The sequence below is a fragment of the Nicotiana tabacum genome, chromosome 11 (genome assembly GCF_000715075.1).
Source record: "Nicotiana tabacum cultivar K326 chromosome 11, ASM71507v2, whole genome shotgun sequence".
Lineage (NCBI taxonomy): Eukaryota > Viridiplantae > Streptophyta > Magnoliopsida > Solanales > Solanaceae > Nicotiana > Nicotiana tabacum.
This window is the reverse complement of record NC_134090.1, coordinates 112,433,897-112,454,366: the sequence shown is the minus strand read 5'-3', so window position 1 is coordinate 112,454,366 and position 20,470 is coordinate 112,433,897. Positions and strand designations below refer to the sequence as shown.

The 20,470-nt window shown below is 40.7% G+C and overlaps 1 long non-coding RNA gene across 1 annotated transcript; it reads right to left on the bottom strand.

Moving 5' to 3' along the window:
• Positions 1-14,151: 14,151 nt before the first annotated feature.
• On the bottom strand, positions 14,152-18,530 carry LOC142166550 (uncharacterized). The gene is made up of 2 exons (XR_012696961.1): positions 18,293-18,530; positions 14,152-14,573 (listed from the first exon to the last, which is right to left on the bottom strand). It is a non-coding gene; the product is annotated as an uncharacterized LOC142166550 (long non-coding RNA).
• Between the last annotated feature and the right edge of the window lie 1,940 nt (positions 18,531-20,470).

The following is a 20,470-nucleotide window of genomic DNA, read 5'->3' as shown; positions in this document are numbered from 1 at the left end:
ATAGGTTAAGTGGGTTTCTCTCAAGATTTCCAATTTTACCCCTAAATAATGTTTTTTCGGACCGGACATGCGTGAGCTCGCGCATAATTTCGTGCGTTTCTTCGCGCATGATTCTGCCTCGGCCTTTCTTACGCGTGAACTCCTGCGCGCCTTCGCGCGTTTCTTCGCGCACCTAGAGTTTGATTTCGTCCATTTTTTCATCTCGTCCTTGCGTGCACTCAACTCCGAAGGGTTGTTCTTGCTCATAAATCATTCCAATATCCTCTTGAAAGCATCATATAGGCTCCTCATCCTGCAATGTATACATATCACAATTAAAGCCTATTTTTCATCAATTAACCACAATATGTCATTGGAATATAATCAAGCGGAAGCATAAACAATAGCTAAATTACCTAGATTTCGCCTATTATTAACACCCCACACTTAATTCATTGCTAGTCCTCGAGCAATCAACTATACTCTCTAGAGAATCCTTCACTCAACCATTTCCCTTAACGCATTACACCTAGAACAATGTAAATGTATTATGCCTAGCACTGAACAATCCTAGCCTTAAAGTCGACTCTCAAGTGCCATGTAATATTCACACTTCCTCAAAGTACTCTACATAGAAGTCAAGACTTGCTTTTCCGTCACGAATCATATGCCCTCACAATTACATCAACAAAAACTGAGTTCAATCCACCACATTCAATTCATATACTCACATATATCAAGGAAATCACTCACTCTCACAAAAGAGGTCACATGCATGCAATTGGTACCATAAGCTTGCCCTTAATGTAAATCTCTACTAATGTAGGCTAGCTCGATCCAAAATCAATTAGGACTTTTTCATGGTTGTAATATGGGCTAAGGGATGGGTAGGATGTATTTAGGAATAGTGACTCAACCCCTAAGCACTTTAACATATCACATGAGCAATATTTAGCGCAAATTCTTCAACCCACTTCTCATTCACACACAATAGCATCCCACAAATACTCCCTTCTTCTTTAAGCACTCTATTAATTCATTCCCACTAGCTGGAACAAGACATAATGTAATCATTTTTTTTAATATTCTTCTTGTCACTCAATTTCTGCTAGTGGTGTATTCGTTTACAACAATAGTGCACCTTTCATCCTTTTATTGGTTCCACTCAAAAGCCACCCCATACTTATTTTCTTCTTACTTCTTTTTGCTCTCCTCTCACAATTGAAGTCCTTTAAGAGGTAAAAGGATCAAAACAATGTCAATTAAGAACAAAAGGGTATAGGCTTGTAATGCGGGTGCCAAACAAAAGTCTAAAGGCTCAAAAGGGTTAACTAGGGACAAATTTTATTTGTGATAAGCAATTAAGCTCAATAAGGTCAAAGAAAGCCTAACATCATTTTTCAAACCGAGCATCACCTAAAATTTCGCTTCAATTCAAATATCGGGCAAGTTCTAGACACAAGTACAATACATGGACTACAAAAAACTCACCACACATGGCATAAGACTCATTCCAGATCAGCTCATCAAGACACTCTATTACAAGTATTCAATTCAGTAACAAACATACAAATTAAGGCACTTTCAGTGAGATTCAACAATCAGGACTAAGTATTACACTCTAGGGTCTATTCAGGTGTGTCAAAGCTATGGGTTCTCTTTCAATTTTATAGCTCGTAGCCCATTACCCTAATCTACAAATCAAAAAGAAAACAAAAATAAAAACTACCTATGCAAGGTTCAAGCTAAACCCTTGGAAAAGAACCGCGGTTAAAAGAAAAACCAAGGGGGAATTGCTACACTACCTAAGAAAAAAATAAAAAATCTTTTTATTGATTTCTCTAGACTCACTTCCCTCAAGAAAATCGTCTAAAAGATTCGTCATCAGGAAGAGCCTACAATTTTTTTTTCAGTTTTTCAGTTTTTTTTCTCGACTCAGTCCCTCAAGAACCCCGTCGAAAGGGATCCGTCGTATGGCCGAGCAATTTATCTAAATTAACAAAAAAAACTACTCCTTCTTAACAAAAACTATCAAGTCAAAATGAAACAAACAAAACAACCCGGCAATTTGTACAACTACATACAAAATAAAATGAAGGAATCCCCCACCCCACACTTAAAAAAAGAAGACATGTCCCCATGGCTTAAAACTTAAACGAGCAGTGAGGTAAAGAGACTTCCTTGAAGCTTCACTCTTGATCGGAAACGGTTTCGGGGTTGACGTTGCACGCACGCCCCAAAGCTCGCAGCCAACCCATGAACTTCTTTTCCGACTTGACTTGTCGGTCAGCTATCGCATCCACACGAGTGCTCAAATCATTCATGGAGGTGCGTAGACCAGCCACCTCCTGCTCCAATATGGTGTGTCGGGACACTCTGGCAGTTCCTGAAGAGGACGCTGCTCGTGACAGTGCTGCAGCTGTTGCGCTGTGCGCATGTGCCTGCGCTTCGCCCTCCACATCCATTTGCTCTTCCTCTTCCTCCTCTAATGCATCCGAACCACTCTCATCCTCTCCACCTGCCAGTGCTACTAGGGCTACCCCCGAGGTGTTCTTGCCAGGTCGGATCTTGTGGCTTTTTCTTACCAGCCCGTCCACACGAGTATTTTCAGGTACCTGCACTTTCCTGCAAAGCTTAGTCACCAAGGATGGGAAAAAGAACCCATACAGGCGTTGGGGGCATCGGATAAACATCTTGTCGTGGATCACTTTGGCCATGTCGAAGGGAAGACCCTTGATGAAACACCAAATCAATGCAGCCTGGGGTCCATTCACCTCCGTAGTATTTTTGGAGGGAATAAGGCGACTGTTAATCACATACAACCAGCTCTTCGCCTCTGGAGTTAAAACGGTGGAGTGGAACTTCTGTCCATGTTCCAGCCACTCTACCATTTTTCCTGGTATGCAGATGTCATCAAAGAAACGCTCCCACTTGGCATCGGTTGGATTTAGCCCATATTCATAAAATTCAGTATTCTCAGGCAGAGGGTCGGGCAATTGATATGCTATGCGTATTGCCTCAATGGAGGCATCCACCGCCTTGCGGCGCACTGTGACCACATGGTTGACATGCTCTGGAAGATTAGCATAGAATTCGTGTACAAGAATTACATTAGCCTCCCCTGGCTCGTCAATGAAGGCCTGCAAACCCCGCTCCATCAACTCATTGTACATGTGGGGGCATCGTTACTTGACCTTTTGATGTCAATGCCCCTCTCCTGAATTGGCTTATTGGTAGCCTTCTCTGTAAAACGGGTCTGAGCCTCAGGGGATACAAATTTGTTGCTATCATAGGGACGTGCAGGAGCTGTCCTTTGGCGGCTTGAGGATGGACCCGTGGATTGGCGCTTTTTCGATGGTGCCATAATACTTGCAAAAAGTGGACACATTAGCTCAGCCCAACAAAATTAGTGTGACTTAATGTGGTTACTCAGACGTCACACGCAAAATTGGTCACAACTACATAATCATGCTCATTGAGGCCTTTCCACAAACACCTTGTGGGCATTAGGCTCTCACAACTCTTTTCTAAGTGTCTTCCAACAAGGGCCTCCCAAAAATATCATCTATAACCTAAATCAAGTACTACCCACCCCACACTTGCAACAAACTAACCCCACAACATATTTTACCAAGTTTGAACACCAAGTCACCAAACACATCTACACTAATGGCATAAGATACAACATACAAAAAGAAAAAAAATCTGAAAATAGAAAGATAAAAAGAAAGAAAACTACAACTAGGGCTCATACCTTGTGAAGGAGAATGGGGAGGATTCTAGTGAGTTTGGGGAATAAAATTGTGAGAGGGGGATGGGGGTAGGGGTGTTGGAATTTGGTGAAGGAGTTGGGTATTTTTGGGTGAGAATGAGGGAGAGGAAAGGGTGTTGTTTATTAGAAGGGGGGGGGGGTATTGTGACTTAAAAAAAAACCAATTAAACTACAAAAATAAAAAAAACACAAAACGCCGGAAGAGTTCCGTCAGGCGCGCGAACTAATGCGCAAGCTCGCGCGTCTTTTTTTGTTTTCAGGCAGAATGGTTTGCCCAGGCGCGCGAACTTTGGCGCGAAGTTTAGGAGCTCGCACGTCCTTTTTTGTTTTCAGGCAGAATGGTTCGCCCAGGCGCGCGAACTTATGCGCGAAGTGGGCGCGAAGTCGCGTTCCTGGGCATTTATTTTTGCACTTATTTTCACCTGGTTTGCTCCTAGTGGATGGTCCTTTCACCCGCCCTTCGTCGCCTGCATTTGTTAGTAAGTTAAAGCTCAAACTCAAACACTACTACTATCGTTGGGTTGCCTCCCAACCAGCGACTTATTTAACGTCGTGGCACGACGGTTACAACATTTCAATGGGTTGCCTCCCATCCAGCGCCTGATTTAACGTCGCGGCATGACTCAACATGTTCTCAAGCATCCTTCAAGTCCACTGAGGTCTTGTGACGTGCAAAGTCACCACCCCAGTAATGTTTTATCCGTTGACCGTTTACCAAGAAAGTGCCAGTTGAACTCATATCTCTCAACTCCACGGCTCCATGAGGTTTCACGCTTACCACAACAAAAGGGCCCGACCAACGAGATTTAAGCTTTTTGGGGAAAAGCTTCAACCTCGAATTGAACAACAGAACTTCTTGCCTTGGCTCGAACTCTCGATGTTGAATGTGCTTGTCATGCCACCTCTTAGTCTTCTCTTTATACAATTTGGCATTCTCATATGCATGTAATCGAAACTCCTCGAGCTCATAGAGTTGCAACAACCTCTTCTCTCCAGCTAAGTCCCCATCCATGTTCAGATTCTTTATTGCCCAATAGGCCTTGTGCTCTAGTTTGACGGGCAAGTGACATGACTTCCCATACACCAATCTATAAGGAGAAACACCTATGGGAGTTTTGTATGCTATTCGATACGTCCACAATGCGTCGTCTAACTTTCCGGCCCAATCTTTTCTATTTGCACTCACTGTTTTCTCAAGAATTTGCTTTACCTCTCTGTTTGAAACCTCTACTTGACCATTCGTCTGTATGTGATAGGCAGTGGAGACCTTATGCTTGACCCCGTACTTTGCAAGGACATTGTTTAACAGTTTGTTGCAGAAATGCGTACCTCCATCATTGATCAACACTCTAGGAGTTCCAAAACGTGTGAAGATATGCTTCTTGACAAAGCTTGCCACCACCTTTGCATCATTAGAGGGAAGAGCAAAGGACTCCACCCACTTATACACATAATAAACTGCCACCAAGATGTATCTATGGTCGTTCGAGTATGGAAAAGGTCCCATGAAGTCAATTCCCCAAACATCGAAAAGCTCCACAACCAGGATGTTTTGCAGCGGCATCTCGTGCTTCTTAGTAATAGTCCAGGTTCTTTGGCACCTGTCACACATTTTAACAAATGCGTGTGCATCCCTAAACAATTTTGGCCAATAGAAACCTGATTGTAGCACTTTCTGGGTAGTCTTGTCTCCATCGTGATGACCTCCGTATGACGAGGCGAGACAACTATGAAGTATGGCACTCATCTCCTCCTCAGGAACACATCTCTGCATTAACTGATCTGCATATAGCCTGTATAAGAATGGCTCATCCCACATGTAGAGCCTCACATCATGCAAGAACCTTCGTCTATTGTCTGGTGTCAATTCTGGTGGTGTCACCCCACTTGCAATAAAGTTCACATAATCTGCATACCACGGGGCTGTGTTTGAGGTGATTGCCAATAACTGCTCATCGGGGAATGTTTCTTTGATTGCACCCCCTTCAGCAACATGGTTCCGATTTTCTAACCTGGACAAGTGATCAGCTATTTGGTTCTCTGTTCCTTTGCGATCTTGGATCTCTAAATCAAACTCCTGCAAGAGTAGGACCCACCGAATCAGTCTCGGCTTGGCGTCGTTTTTCTCAAATAGGTATCTGATAGCTGAATGATCTGTGTAGACGATGACTTTGGTCCCCACAAGATATGACCTGAACATGTCAAATGCCCACACCACTGCAAGCAACTCTTTTTCAGTGACGGTGTAGTTCATTTGAGCTGGATTCAGAGTTCTGCTCGCATAGTAGATGGAGTGGAATATCTTATTTCTCCTTTGCCCCAAGACACCACCAACAGCCATGTCGCTCGCATCGCACATCAACTCAAATGGCTGCTCCCAATCCAGAGCAATTATGATTGGTGCAGTAACCAACCTTCCTTTCAGCTCCTCGAATGCCTTCAGACATGCATCATCAAATTTGAAGGCGACATCTTTCTCAAGCAACCTACACAAGGGAGAGGAAATTTTCGAGAAATCTTTAATGAAACGACGATAAAAACCTGCATGGACCAAGAAATTGCGAACGCCTTTGACAGATATCGGTGGAGGCAATTTTTCAATCACTTCCACCTTTGCCTTGTCCACCTGAAAACCATCTTTGGACACCTTGTGCCCCAGGACTATACCTTCACGTACCATGAAATGACACTTTTCCCAGTTTAGCACCAACTTAGTTTCTTCACACCTAGCAAGTACTTTATCAAGGTTCATCAAGAAGTTATCAAAAGAACATCCAAATACAGAAAAATCGTCCATGAACACTTCCACAAACCTCTCAACCATGTCAGTAAAAATGGCCATCATACACCTTTGAAAGGTCGCAGGTGCATTACAAAGACCAAAGGGCATTCACTTGAACGCATACGTGCCATAAGGACACGTAAAAGTGGTCTTCTCTTGGTCCTCTAGGGCTATAGCAATCTGATTATACCCCGAGTAACCATCTAAGAAGCAGTAGTACTCTTGGCCAGCTAATCTATCAAGCATTTGGTCAATAAAGGGGAGGGGAAAGTGGTCCTTCCGGGTGGCATTGTTCAATTTTCTATAATCAATACAAATTCTCCACCCAGTGACAGTTATTGTAGGTATTAAATCATTATTCTCATTAACTACTACAATCATCCCCCTTTTCTTGGGTACACATTGGACGGGGCTTACCCATTTGCTGTCTGAGATAGGAAATACAATACCTGCATCGAGCCACTTAATCACTTCTTTTCTTACCACCTCTTTCATGATTGGATTGAGTCGGCGTTGTTGCTCTACACTGGGCTTGTGTCCGTCCTCCATGGGGATTTTATGCATGCAGAAGGCTGGACTAATGCCCTTAATGTCAGACATAGTCCACCCATGTGCTCGCTTGTGCTCACGTAGCACTCTTAACAGCTTTTCTTCCTGCAATTTAGACAAGTCAGACGAGACAATAACAGGTAAAATGTCAGAGTCACCCAAATAAGCATATTGCAGGTGAGGTGGAAGGGGTTTAAGTTCCAATTTTGGGGCTTCCTTAATTGACGGCTTTGGTGGAGGCCCCTCTGGTCTATTCAAAGGCTCGAAGGGGTACGTCCCTTGCAGGTATGCACAAGATGTATCAAGGATGTGCATCATCTCCTCAACCTCCTCATCAACCCCCAGGCTATCAAGCAACATAAGTGTTTTCTCTAGAGAATCGTCTAGATATACACTCGGATAATGAATCTGCTCATTGCCCTCAACAACAGATATCATTGAGAGCTCCTCATAGTGGCAGGGAAGTTGGATTGCTCTGTAGACATTAAAAACTACATCCTCATCATCTACCCTCAAAATCATCTTTCCCTCTATCAGTTTGATAATTGCATCACCAGTAGCTAAGAGAGGTCGCCCCAATATGATTGGAACCAGTTCGTCAGCCTCATAATCAAGGATAATGAAATCAGCAGGGAAGATGAATTTCCCAATCTGCAGCAACACATCTTCAATCACCCCTTCAGGGTGTGCTATCCATCTGTCAGCCAGCTGTAACATCACAGTAGTGGGCCTTGGAGCTCCCAGGCCCAGTTGTTTGAACAAGGACAGGGACATTAGATTTATGCTCACCCCCAAATCGCAAAGAGCACGACCCATATCTCCCAGGCCCAGTTGCTTGAACAAGGACAGGGGCATTAGATTTATGCTCGCCCCCAAATCGCAAAGAGCATGAACCACATCAATATTACCAATGCGCACAGGAATCGTGAAGCTGCCAGGATCCTTAAGCTTTTTAGGGAGATTATTTTGGACCCTCGAAGTGCACTCCTCAGTAAGTGCCACTGTCTCAAATTCAGTTAATCTTCTCTTGTGAGCCACTATATCTTTTATGTATTTAGCATACTTTGGAATTTCACGAAGCACATCAACAAGTGGGATATTCAATTGAACCTGGCTTAACATAGAGAGGAATTTTGTGAACATGCGACCATCATTCTTTTTCTACAATCTCTGGGGAAAAGGTGGTGGTGGTCTTGGGGCCTCCATTGGCTCTAAAATTTTAGCAGCATTCTTTGGCTCTTGAGTCACTTTAGGGATCAACTCTCCTTTAGGTATGGTCTTGTCTTTCTTTTTCTTTGGCACTTCCTCTAGCTCCCTCCTGTTTCTAAGTGTAACTGCATTCACTTGAGGGTTCTTTTCTGTATCACTGGGGAGGGCGCCTGCAGGTCTAGTGTTTTGATTTGTTGCTAACTGCCCCATTTGCCTTTCAAGATTTTTGAAGTCGGTCCTGAGTTGCTGATTGTCAATCAACAACTTCTTTAGCAGATCATTGGTACTTTCTTCCATATGCTGGGGTGGTGTCTGAGGCTGATTGAAATTCCCTTGGGATCCATGTTGATTTTGATTCTGTTGATTTCCACCCCATGAGAAGTTGGGATGATTCCTCCAATTTGGATTGTAAGCTGTAAGAATTCTCGTATTGTGTATGCTGATTCGGTGGACCTCTATTCTGTTGCCCCACATAATAGATGGATTTTGGATTCGTGGGGCACATATCACTCATATGACTGTCGCCATAGAGTTCGCAGCAAATATTCATTTGTTGTACGTGTTGCATTGTCTGTGGTTGTTGCATTGTCATCCTAGTCATCTGATTGGCCAGCTTTGCAATATCGGCTCTCATGGCTGACACTTCGTCTAACTCAAGTAACCCATCTAATTTTTGCTTAACTGCCTTTCGTGGATCACCCTCACCTTGACAGTTATTATCATTAGCAGTGAAATTATTCAGCAAGATTTGGATTTCACTGTACGGTCTTGCCATGCAACTACCCCTACAAGCTGAATCAAGATTCATCTTTGAAGCATCATCTAACCCATTTACAAAAGTTTGACCCAATACCTCGTCCATCTAGAAATGATGAGGATAGTCTCTGAGCATCTTCTTGTACCTTTCCCATGCTTGACGCAGTGTCTCGCGAGCTCGTTGTTCAAACCCAAGAATTTGACTCCTCAATACCATTGTTTTCTTAGTGGGGAAAAACTTGATTAAGAATTTCCTCGCCAGATCATCCCAAGTGCGGATTGAATTTGCTGGCTCTTTATTTAACCACTCCTTAGCTTCCCATGTCAGTGAAAAGGGGAAAAGTATCAGCCTGACATAGTCCTTGGAAACGTTCGGATAGTTGTAGGTATCCGTAATTTCCAAGAAATTTTGAATGTGCCTATGCGGGTCTTCATGAGGTAAACCCACAAATAGCCCTATGGATTGGATCAGCTGCACCATGTATTGTTTTAGCTCAAAGTGCCCAGTAATGTCAGGCTTCACAATAGCCTGAGTCATATTATCCAGACTGGGCCTTCCGGTTTCAATCACCGCGTGTTCCTCATTACCTGGCATCTCAATTGGCTGTGGTTGAACTACAATGTCCAACTCTCTTGCAATTCTGGTTCTAGCGTCCACCTCCCTCCTCAATCTGTGAAGTGTTCGTTCAATTTCGGGATCGAGAGGAAGGAAATTGTTTGCGCTTCTACTTCTTCGCATTCAATATAAACTCCTGTATTAGCACAAACAAAGTGAACTGAGAGTTAAAACTCGAATAAATAAATAATAAAAGCTCAATTCAGTCAAGTAGCTAATTTCTAAGTCCCCGGCAACGGCGCCAAAAACTTGTTGCGACCAAAAACACTCACGCAAGTGCACATGATGGTCAAGTAATAGAGTAGTGAGTAGAGTATCGTTCCCACGAAGACTTATGATTAATTGTTGACTGATTCAAACCCAATTTCTGTATCTAGCCGTATACTAGAGAGAATGGCGTTTCACATGTGCTCGATTTTGACGTTGTTCGGTATAACCACAACACTTCTGGCAATATTTCTCTCCACTTTCCCTTGGTGCGTTCCAATTTCTTTTTTAAGTTTTGGATGATGGTTTTATTTGTGGACTCGACCTGGCCGATCGCACATAGGTGATAGGCGTCGACAGGATTCTCTTGATTTAGTGTTCCTCAATGAATTATGTTAACTTGCTCCCGATGAATTGCTTCCCGTTATCACATGTTATCTTGAAGGGTATCCCGAATCGGCACATGATGTGGCCCCAGATGAAGTTGATGACTTCTTTTTCTCTTATCTTTTTGAAGGCCTACGCTTCCACCCATTTGGAGAAATAGTCAGTCATAAACAAAATAAATATAGCCTAACCTGGTACCGTTGGCAGGGATCCGATGATGTCCATCCCCCACTTCATGAACGGCCATGGTGATAATACCAAATGCAGCTATTCACTGAGTTGGTGAATCATCGGGGAAAATCTCTAGCATTTGTCTCACTTACAGACGAATTCTTTGCTATCCTTTTTCATGTTGTCCCAATAGTAGCCTGCTCTAGTTACCTTTCGAACTAAGGCATCGACATCGGAATGATTTTCGCAGATGCCCTCGTGAATATCTCGTAGTACATAATCTGTATCCCTTGGCACCAGACATACTGCTAGGGGGCCATCGAAAGTTCTTCGGTACAAAATCTTGTTTTCATCGAGTGCGAATCGGGCTGCTTTGGTTAACAGGGCCCTCGATTCCTTTGGATCCTCAGGCAATTTTCTGTCTTTCAAATAATCAATATATTTATTTCTCCAATCCCATGTTAGGTTGGTGGAATTAATCTCCGCATGACCTTCCTCGATTACTGATTTTGATAGTTGAACGACAGCCCCGAAGAGTAGATCATCTTCTTCAAAGGATGATCCCAGGTTTGCGAGTGCATCGACCTCACTATTCTACTCTAGAGGTACATGGACTAAAGTCCATTCTTTGAAGCGACCTTATGCGACTTGGAGTTTGTCCAAATATCTCAGCATCCTATCTTCTCAGACCTCGTAGATCCCATTCACTTGGCTTACTACAAGGAGTGAATCGCATTTTGCTTCAATGGTCTCAGCTCCCAAGCTTTTGGCAAGTTCTAAACCTGCAATCATAGCCTTGTACTCGGCCTTACTGTTAGTCAATTTTGCAGTTTTTATGGATTGCCTGAGTATGCCACATGTAGGTGGCTTTAGGACTCTACCGTGTTCGGAACCTCTCACATTTATGGCGCCATTAGTGAACATGGTCCATACCTCGGAAGACGTGCTTGATTTAAGTAAAAGTTCCTATTCTACCTCGGGCACGAGAAATTGGCCACAAAGTCTGCCCGGATCTGGGACTTGATGGCTGTTTGAGGTTGATACTCGATATCATACCCCCCGAGTTCGATGTCCCTTTTGGCCAATCGACTCGATAGATTGGGTTTGTGCAATATGCTCTCTACGGGGTATGTCGTTAGAACACAAATATGATGGCATTGAAAATAGGGATTAAATTTACACAATGCACTTATTAACGCAAGAGCCAATTTTTCAAGGTGTGGGTACCTAGTTTAAGCATCCTCCAGGGTTCAGCTTACGTAACAAATGGGGAATTGCGTACCTTGCTCTTCTCGAACTAGCACATCCCATACCGCTATCTCGAATATGGCTAAGTGTAGATATAGTGTTTCATCCCCCCTTGGTGTGTGGAGCAGAGGTGGGCTAGTCAGATATTGCTTCAGCTCTTTTAAGGTACGTTTGCATTCTAGAGTCCATTCAAAGTTGTTCTTTCATTTGAGTAAGGAGAAGAAATGGTGGCTCCTGTCGGATAACCTGGATATGAATCTGCCCTGAGCTGTTATCCGACATGTTAGCCGTTGTACGACCTTTACATTGTTTACCACTGTGATTTCTTCGATGGCCTTGATTTTATAGAGGTTAATCTCAATTCCCCTATTTGATACCGTGAAGCCTAAGAATTTTCTCGAACCCACTCCGAAGGCATATTTCTCGGGGTTGATCTTCATGTTGTAACTTCTAAGGATGTCGAATGTTTCCTACAAATGAGGTAAATGGTCCTCTGCACGCAGGGACTTAACTAGCATGTCGTCAATATAAACATACATGGATTTGCCTATTTGACTCTCCAACATTTTATTAACTAGACGCTGGTATGTAGCCTCTGCATTTTTCAGTCCAAAAGGCATTACATTGTAACAGTAGGTACCATACTTTGTGATGAACGAGGTCTTCTCCCTGTCTTCAAGGTTCATTTGAATTTGATTATACCCCAAATAGGCATTGAGAAATGTGAGGGTCTTGTGGCCGGCCGTAGCATCGATCAGACGATCGATGTTAGGCAATGGGAACGAATCCTTGGGACACGCCCTATTTACGTCTTTATAGTCTACGCACATTCTTAGCTTATTTCCCTTTTTGGGTACCACTACTACATTGGCCAGCTACTCGGGGTACTTTACTTCTCTAATGGACCCCATTTTAAGGAGTTTCGTTCCCTTATCCTTGATGAATCCGTGTTTTATCTCGGACTGGGGTCTTTTGTTTGCTTCACCAGTTTAAACCTGGGGTCGACACTTAGTTGGTGGGAGGTTATTTCCAGCGGGATACCTGTCATATCTAAGTTGGACCATGCGAAACAGTCAATATTATTGATAAGAAATTGAATGAATTTTTTCCTGAGTTCGGGGGTTAATCCTGTTCCCAGGAATACCTTACGATCAGGGAGGTATTCGACCAAAATAGCTTGCTCCAGATCTTTGATCGTCGATTCGTTGCATCTAACTCTTTGGGGGCAACGAAAGTTCAAGGAACGAGGAAATCTTCTCCATCATCCTCGGGGTCTGTGTGTTGCCAGACATGTCCGAGGTCGGGAGTACATGGGTCGACTCCTCTTGGTAAACCGCAAACATTTCTTTCGCTGCATGATGTTCTCCATATACGGTCGTTATGCCATCCTTTGTCGGAAATTTAATCTTCTGGTGCAAGGTTGACGCTACTGCCCTCATACTATGTATTCACGGCCTGCCAAGCAATGCATTACACCTTATGTCATTGTTGATGACTTGAAACTTTGTGTTCTCAACCTTGCCGGACGTGTCGACTAGGAGGGTGATTTCTCCCTTTGTTACTTTGCCGGTCATATTAAAGACGTGGAGGACCCGGGGGGCGGGTATGATTTGGTCGAGTAACCCAAGCTGTTCTACTAACCTCTGACCTGATTACGTTGGCCGAGCTACCCGAATCCACAAGCACACATTTAACTCGGATGTTGTTTAAAAGAAATGAGATTACCAACGCGTCGTTGTGCGGTTCTGTCAAGGTCTCGAGATCTTCTTCCCTGAATGCGAGGGTATCTTCAGCCTTGCCGTCTTGGATATGCCCTTATATTGCGACGGATATTTTTGTCCGCGTGATCATGGGCACTTGGGGAATGTCGATCCCTCCAATAATCATATGAACAACATGCCGAGGGATCTCCTTTTGTGCCCGGGCTTGAACAACCACACCATTTTCTCCCCGGTTCTCCAGGTAGTTATTTTCACCTCTATCTGTTGAGTTAGGCATTTCAACCTGAAATGTGAAGATCTTGGACAAGAACAGGTGTGAAAGATAACTTGTGTTATGTGACGAAAGCAGCAAGAAAATAATCACTATTATTTTTGGCCCCACGGTGGGCGCCAAACTGTTTGCCGTGAAAATGGTAATAACAATTAAATTTGTTGATGTGATTCTAAAAATACATGATCTATTTTTATGCTAGTTTGTTAAGAAGTTGGTGCTATGTATGTGAGACGTAGAAACGAGATAAGAGTAAAGGATAGGGCGAAAATCAAACTGAAAGGCCAATTATCGGGCCTTGAGCTCGTCGATTCGGAGCCTCGAGGTCGATCCCGGAGCTCGATTACGAGCTATCGAAGGTAGTTGCTATGCGACTAACAGTTATAATAAAATTAACGGAGGCTCTTTATGGCCAATGATAAGCAATAAATGATGAACAAATATGAAGATAATAAATGAAAGCAATAATATCAAGAGAATAGGTTAGAGAGAAAGTATGACGATCTTGTATATTTCGTGTAGAGCAATTGGAGCAACAGACCCTTACAAAATGATAAGAACCCCGCTTATATAGGAGGGGAATCCCAATATAGTACGAAATGCATTGATTACAAAGACAATAAAGGGGATGGGACAATAAGTTGGTGTCATGATGCGGGCTCAGACTAGCATATGTCTAACCTGACAGACTTTATTAACTATGGTTGTGCCTCTTGGGAACTCCCCTCTTTTCCAATATAGCCATTGGTCTACATTGCCCTGAGGCCAAGCCTTGACAGCCCTCGAAGTTGGAACTCGACCCCAGTCTCGAACCTTGGGAAGTATGTCTGTGGGTCATCATAATGACGAGGAAATTGGTTCCTCCGATTTCACCGTGCACAAGGTCTTAAGAGGGAAAAGATTTTCTGAAAATCAGTACTAATTTAGTGTTAAAAATAGTTTGAGAAAGTATGAAAAACAATTTGCACTCAGAACACAAGCCACAGAACAAACAGCTTTGGAAAATACTTTGACAAACAGTTTCCACATAAGGAAAGAGGGGTTGGGAACACATAGAATACACCTTCATGGAGAACATAAATAATAGGATGCATAGATTTCTAAAGGGGTTCTATAGAATAATAGGTTAGATAGAATGCAGGTCATGAAGAAAAGATCACAGCAGAAACATGTTGAGGACATATAAACAACACAACTAGAGTCACTCTAAGGAGATTAACTAACTTAGCAGGAGTAAGGTAGAACAGACAAGGACTTAAATGAACATGTTAGGAAAGTATTAATAAGTGTAGGAATGCTAATTACACAAAAGTAAAGTTTAGGCATGCTAGATGGACAGTAGTAAGTCAAACAGGCTATTTACACAAGTAAGACATGCTTAAACAAGATAGTGAACAGACAAGTAAAGTGGAGACATGCTAATTACATATTTGAATAAGGCAGTATTTGGCATGATAGGTAAGTAGTAAACAGATGCAGGAATAACTCAGGATTGATGAACTAAGGTAGTAAATAAACACATAGGTTTGGGTTCTAAAATTTAATCAGAAGAATACCAGTTAGAGAAAGAAAACACAAGATGTAAGATAGGTGTTGCACAATTTCAAGCCTTGGCTTGTAGCAGGCTAGACTAACAAATATCACAAGTAGCAGAGAGAGAAGAAAGAGCTTTTCAGATTATATAGGTAGTGGTTTTCTCAAGTAATGTTTGTGTGTCAGAAGTTTAAAAAAAAAAGAGTTTATATAGCAGTTCAAGAGTAGAGCAAATAAGGTAAAGTAATCAATAATCAACAATTGCGGAATTTTGGAATAAATCACACAAAGATTCAACATAGTTTTCTCCTTTAATTATGGAAAATTAGCCAAGAGATTCAATCAGATTGAGTAAGGAAGTAAGAATCAGAGGCCTTATTAAGGAAAGGGGTTCAAATCAAACCAAAATTAAAGAACTTCAAAATAAAATAGTTAAGGGCTTAATTAAGGAGAGAATCATGTAAAGAATCAGCAAGTATCGCACACAATTCAAATAAGGCAAGAAAGGAATAGTCAGGACTCAACACATAAGTCTTAACTAAACAAATTGATAAATCAAGAATTCAAATCAATCATTGATTTAAGGAGAGAAATATAAAGTTTACCACAAATAGACAAGTAGGCTAATATAGAATCTGACAAACATATAGAAATTAGCCGAGAAACCAAATCAAAAACCTTAATAGAGATGAACTAGGGTAAAAATCACAAGACATTGAATTTAGACTAAAGGGCAAATCGTGAAAGTCAAAGTACAGAACGAACAATGTAACAAGTAGCACAGAAAGACTCAGAATTGAAGCAAAAACATAAAAAACATAAATAGAAGATTAAAATACTTAAAGTCAGCAAAACGATTTGAAGAAAAGGTTTTTCAGGAAACCCTAGTTTGAGAAAAAATGGAAAGCCACTCGTAAAACTAGAAGATTTTCATAAAAACCGGTGAAATAAGACCAAACCATCTTAGATCTATACAGATCTAAGAAGTTCAAAGGAAGAAATTAGGGTTTCGAGAAGAACAACACAGAGATGAAGAAGTAGGCTTAGAAATCCATAGGTTTAAAGCAAAATAGGAAGATCTTACTCGAAATCAAACATGAACAGCCTAAAACAGGCAAGAAAGGGCCATAGGTGTAAGTGGACTGACCCTGGTCCCTCGAGGACCATAGTGATGGCAATACCAACATAGAGAGGCCATTAGAGGTCTGATGGTGATACGGAACCACCATGAATGGCAGTAGATGAACGACGATGAGGGTGAGTTAGGCTTAGGACTTAAGAGCATTTGAGAGAAGAGGGGATCAGATGTCGGCGTGAGAGGAGTGGGAAATGAGAGGCTTGGGGGAAGTCATTAGGTTTAATTTAGGTAAGGGGGATCTGAATCGGTTATCAAAATGATCAACTACCATGATTTAGTAAGAAATGTGTCGGGTAGATGCTGGGTTTGGTCTGGCTAGATTCTTAACCTGGTCTAATATGAAATTGGGGTTAATATTGGGCTATGTATTTAGGCTAAATTTGAAAATAAGGGGGCCATTTGTTAAATACCATATTTAATTGATAAAATAATTTTAAAAATAATTAATATGTTGTAAAAAATAATTTTTATGCCTGGAAATATTTTAAAATAATTATTAAATATTTTAAAAATATAAAAAGCTATTTTTCGATATAATAATTTAATAATGCATGCATAGGCTATAATTGCAAAGTAATTGCAATTGCATCCTAAAAATACAAAATGTGGCTATTTGTACGATAATTGAAACTTAGTACAAATTGTCACACCTCCTTTTTACCTACACCCCCAGAAGGGGTATAAGGGAGTTTTTCCAATTATGGTGTCCCAAGTCACCGATTTAAAATCCCAAATCGAGGAAAGCTGACTCTATTTACAGTATGCGAACACAGAAATCCGAGTAAGGAATTCTGTTAACCCGGGAGAAGGTGTTAGGCATTCCCGAGTTCTATGGTTCTAGCACGGTCACTTTGATCATACTTGGCTTAATCAAATTGTCTAATTACTTATTTTAGAACCTATGGGCATTTGCCTCTTTTAGTTAAGAAATTATCTTAAAACAGGTCACGCGTACGTGTACCCATTTGTATGGCGCGTCAAAAATCATGTCACGCGAACGTGTCCACAATTAAAAACGCTTAGTTATTATTAAGAAAGTTTGGCTGAAGTTGTGCGAACGCATACCTCGAGTTACTTTTAGAAGAAAATAATAATTATGTTACGCGAACGTATACATAATCACGATAATAAATTTAAAAAAGCGTCCAAAGCATTTTCTACAAGGTTTATGAATTATTTTACGAAACTACTTTGAGATTATGCGTGAAAGGCTTGTGATTACGGAACACTTTTGCTAAAAGGATTTCATGATTAATTTCAGCGCAAGCTAATTTGTAAATAGTTTATATTACATCCGCCCAATTCCAAGTAAAGACAAATGCAATAAAATGAAGAATACGTCATTGCTTTTGTTAATCAGCGAAATATGCTCAAATAGTGACAGACTAACTATTAAATTTAAGAAAACCAAACTATACATGGTTACTAAGACAAAATTCATTCAATCATCAGTTAAACATCGAAGTATTTACTAAATCATGCCAAATAAGGCATCACATATGTAGGAGATCTAAATAAAATAATATTGTATAATTAAATTTGTGTAAAGCACAAAAAATGTGATGAATAGAACATAGTATGAATCCAAGCTATTGCCTTGAATATAGGATTAATGTAAATGTTGTTTCAATGCAAGCATGGAATTTATCTTCTCATTTCCTCATGCTGAAATTCCCCACACTAGTCGAATGAGATTTGCTCAAACCACTTTTATAACAGTTGCAACAAACCAGCATATGAACAAAAACTGAGGCTTTATTAAAGCTTCAATCAAGCCTAATGAAAAACAAACTAACAAAAACAAAAAAAAAGAAAGAAAGAGAAAACGCTAGCTTCAATTGGATCAGGTTATTGATTTTTCAAACATTTTGATTCTACCAATAACTTGAAAGTATAAATATAGGCCAATAATAAACTCACATAAGAGATAAATAGGTAGGAAAAGAGATGGACCTTAAATCCCAAACGGTTTTGAATCGGCCGTCGGACCGGAACTCGACCAACGACCTCAAACTTTACCGCGAACTACAGCTACGACCTCGACGGAACCGGATTCGAACACCTTATTTCAACTGCTTTGCTGGAGTAATGCACAGAGGCAAACTTTTGGAAATTTTTGAACAAAATGTGCGATTGGCTTGGAATTTCCAGTAGTAAGTAGTTTCTCAAAATTTTAAGTTGAGAAAAAATATGTATTTTTACATGGATATTTTAATGAAATAATAGTATGTGTATTTATTTTATATGGTACCACATGATGGTAGGGTACATAAAATATATTAAAAGTGAGCAATATTTTAAGTAATTTGGGATAATTTTCAATTATGTAAATAATTGGGTAATTAATAATTTTTAGTGGAAGATTAATTAATTAATTCAATATTTTGGATAAGCTTGTCCACCCCCAAAACGTGGCAGCCCCTTTTAATGTAAAATGACTCTTAGTCATAGGGGTTAGGTGTCAATCAATTCATACAACTTATTTTCATTTCATTGCAAGTCTTTTAAGCTTTATTTACAGCTTTTGTTTACAAGCTTTCATAGGTTCTCTCTTACAAAGCTTAAGTACATGACTTTCAAACCACTAGTTCTTTCAAGAATTAAAACTACGAAACCAGTTAGAGTCCCCTCCCCAGCATTAATCATGTGACATTCATTTAGAAATCGTCTATTGACGCATAGCCAACCCTGGAAAATTTCAATTTTGAGTACTCTTTAGTTTTTCACTTGATGATTTAGTTAGGAAAGATTAGTGCATAATACAATCAAACATCTGAAACTTTTGGTATGAATGTCATGATTTATTTGTTGCTATCATGATTCTAGTTGTCTCTGATGACAACTCCACAAGGATGTATGAAATAAAAAGCCAATAAAGGAAGAGTACATTAGTTTAATGATGAATTTCGAGTGAGAGTTTGCAATATTAAGGGAGTACAGTGTAATCTTTCTCAAGAGAATCGACTCAGGTGTGTTAAGGCTGTCCCTTCTTTCTTTTTGGCATGATCCAAATTATACAAAAGAAACGAGAAAACACATAATTTCCATAAATGACTCTATTCATAGAAGTATTAGAGATCCTTATGTTCTTGAATTCCCACATGTCTTATTGTTCTGTCGTCTGTTCATGGATCTCAAAAAATACGTAAGTTGATAAAGTTTGTTTCGTGATATTAATTAGAGATATAATGATCTTTTGATGTTCCGAGAGATTTTATTAACGTACTTCTCATGCACTGCACTCATTTATACATGTACATTGACCCATGACCAGATGATGTTATATACGCATATATATATATATATATATATATATATATATATATATGAATGTATATGTATATGGGATATGGGAAAGGTTATGGCGTTAGATACGCACAACCACCTGATCAGTTGTTATACGATGATGATTTTGCCCACAGTGACTAGGATGATATGATGGGATGCCCTCAGAGGCTTTATGATGTGATGTACATACAGAACTATGCATTACATGACATTTATATGCATATGTATGACATTATAAGTATTTTATAATTTACAGAGCTATCCAAACTTACAGGTTGAGTCCTTTACTCAATTTTTATTCCATGCTCTTTATATATTTATTTACATGCCTTACATACTCAGTACATTACTCGTATTAACGTCCTTTTGTTGGGGACGCTGCGTTTATGCCCGCAGGTATAGATAATCAGTTTGACGATCCCTCCTAGTAGACGAGATTCACATTCATCGAAGGATCAGTAAGACTCCACCTCATTAGGAGTGCAACTGAATCTTTAAATCATCGTGTCAGAGTTTTGCTACAGACTTATGGGTAGGATGGTACCTTGTCCCATTTGATGTCAAATAATCTTAGAGGATTTGTAGACACAGATTTATGGTGTACAGTATGTCAGAGGCCTTGACGGTCCATATGTATTCATATTTTATGAACGACGGTTCATTGATAGAACATTTTCCCACTTACAATTGTACATTACAAGTTCTGGCCATGTTGGCCCATAATAGTGGTGAAAGGAATGAATAAGTTATAGAGTGGTTCGCTCGAGCCACTACAGCACCAGGTGCCAGCCACGCCTCCCCAGGTTTGGGGTGTGACAATATGTGCGTGGGGCATCGATTTGT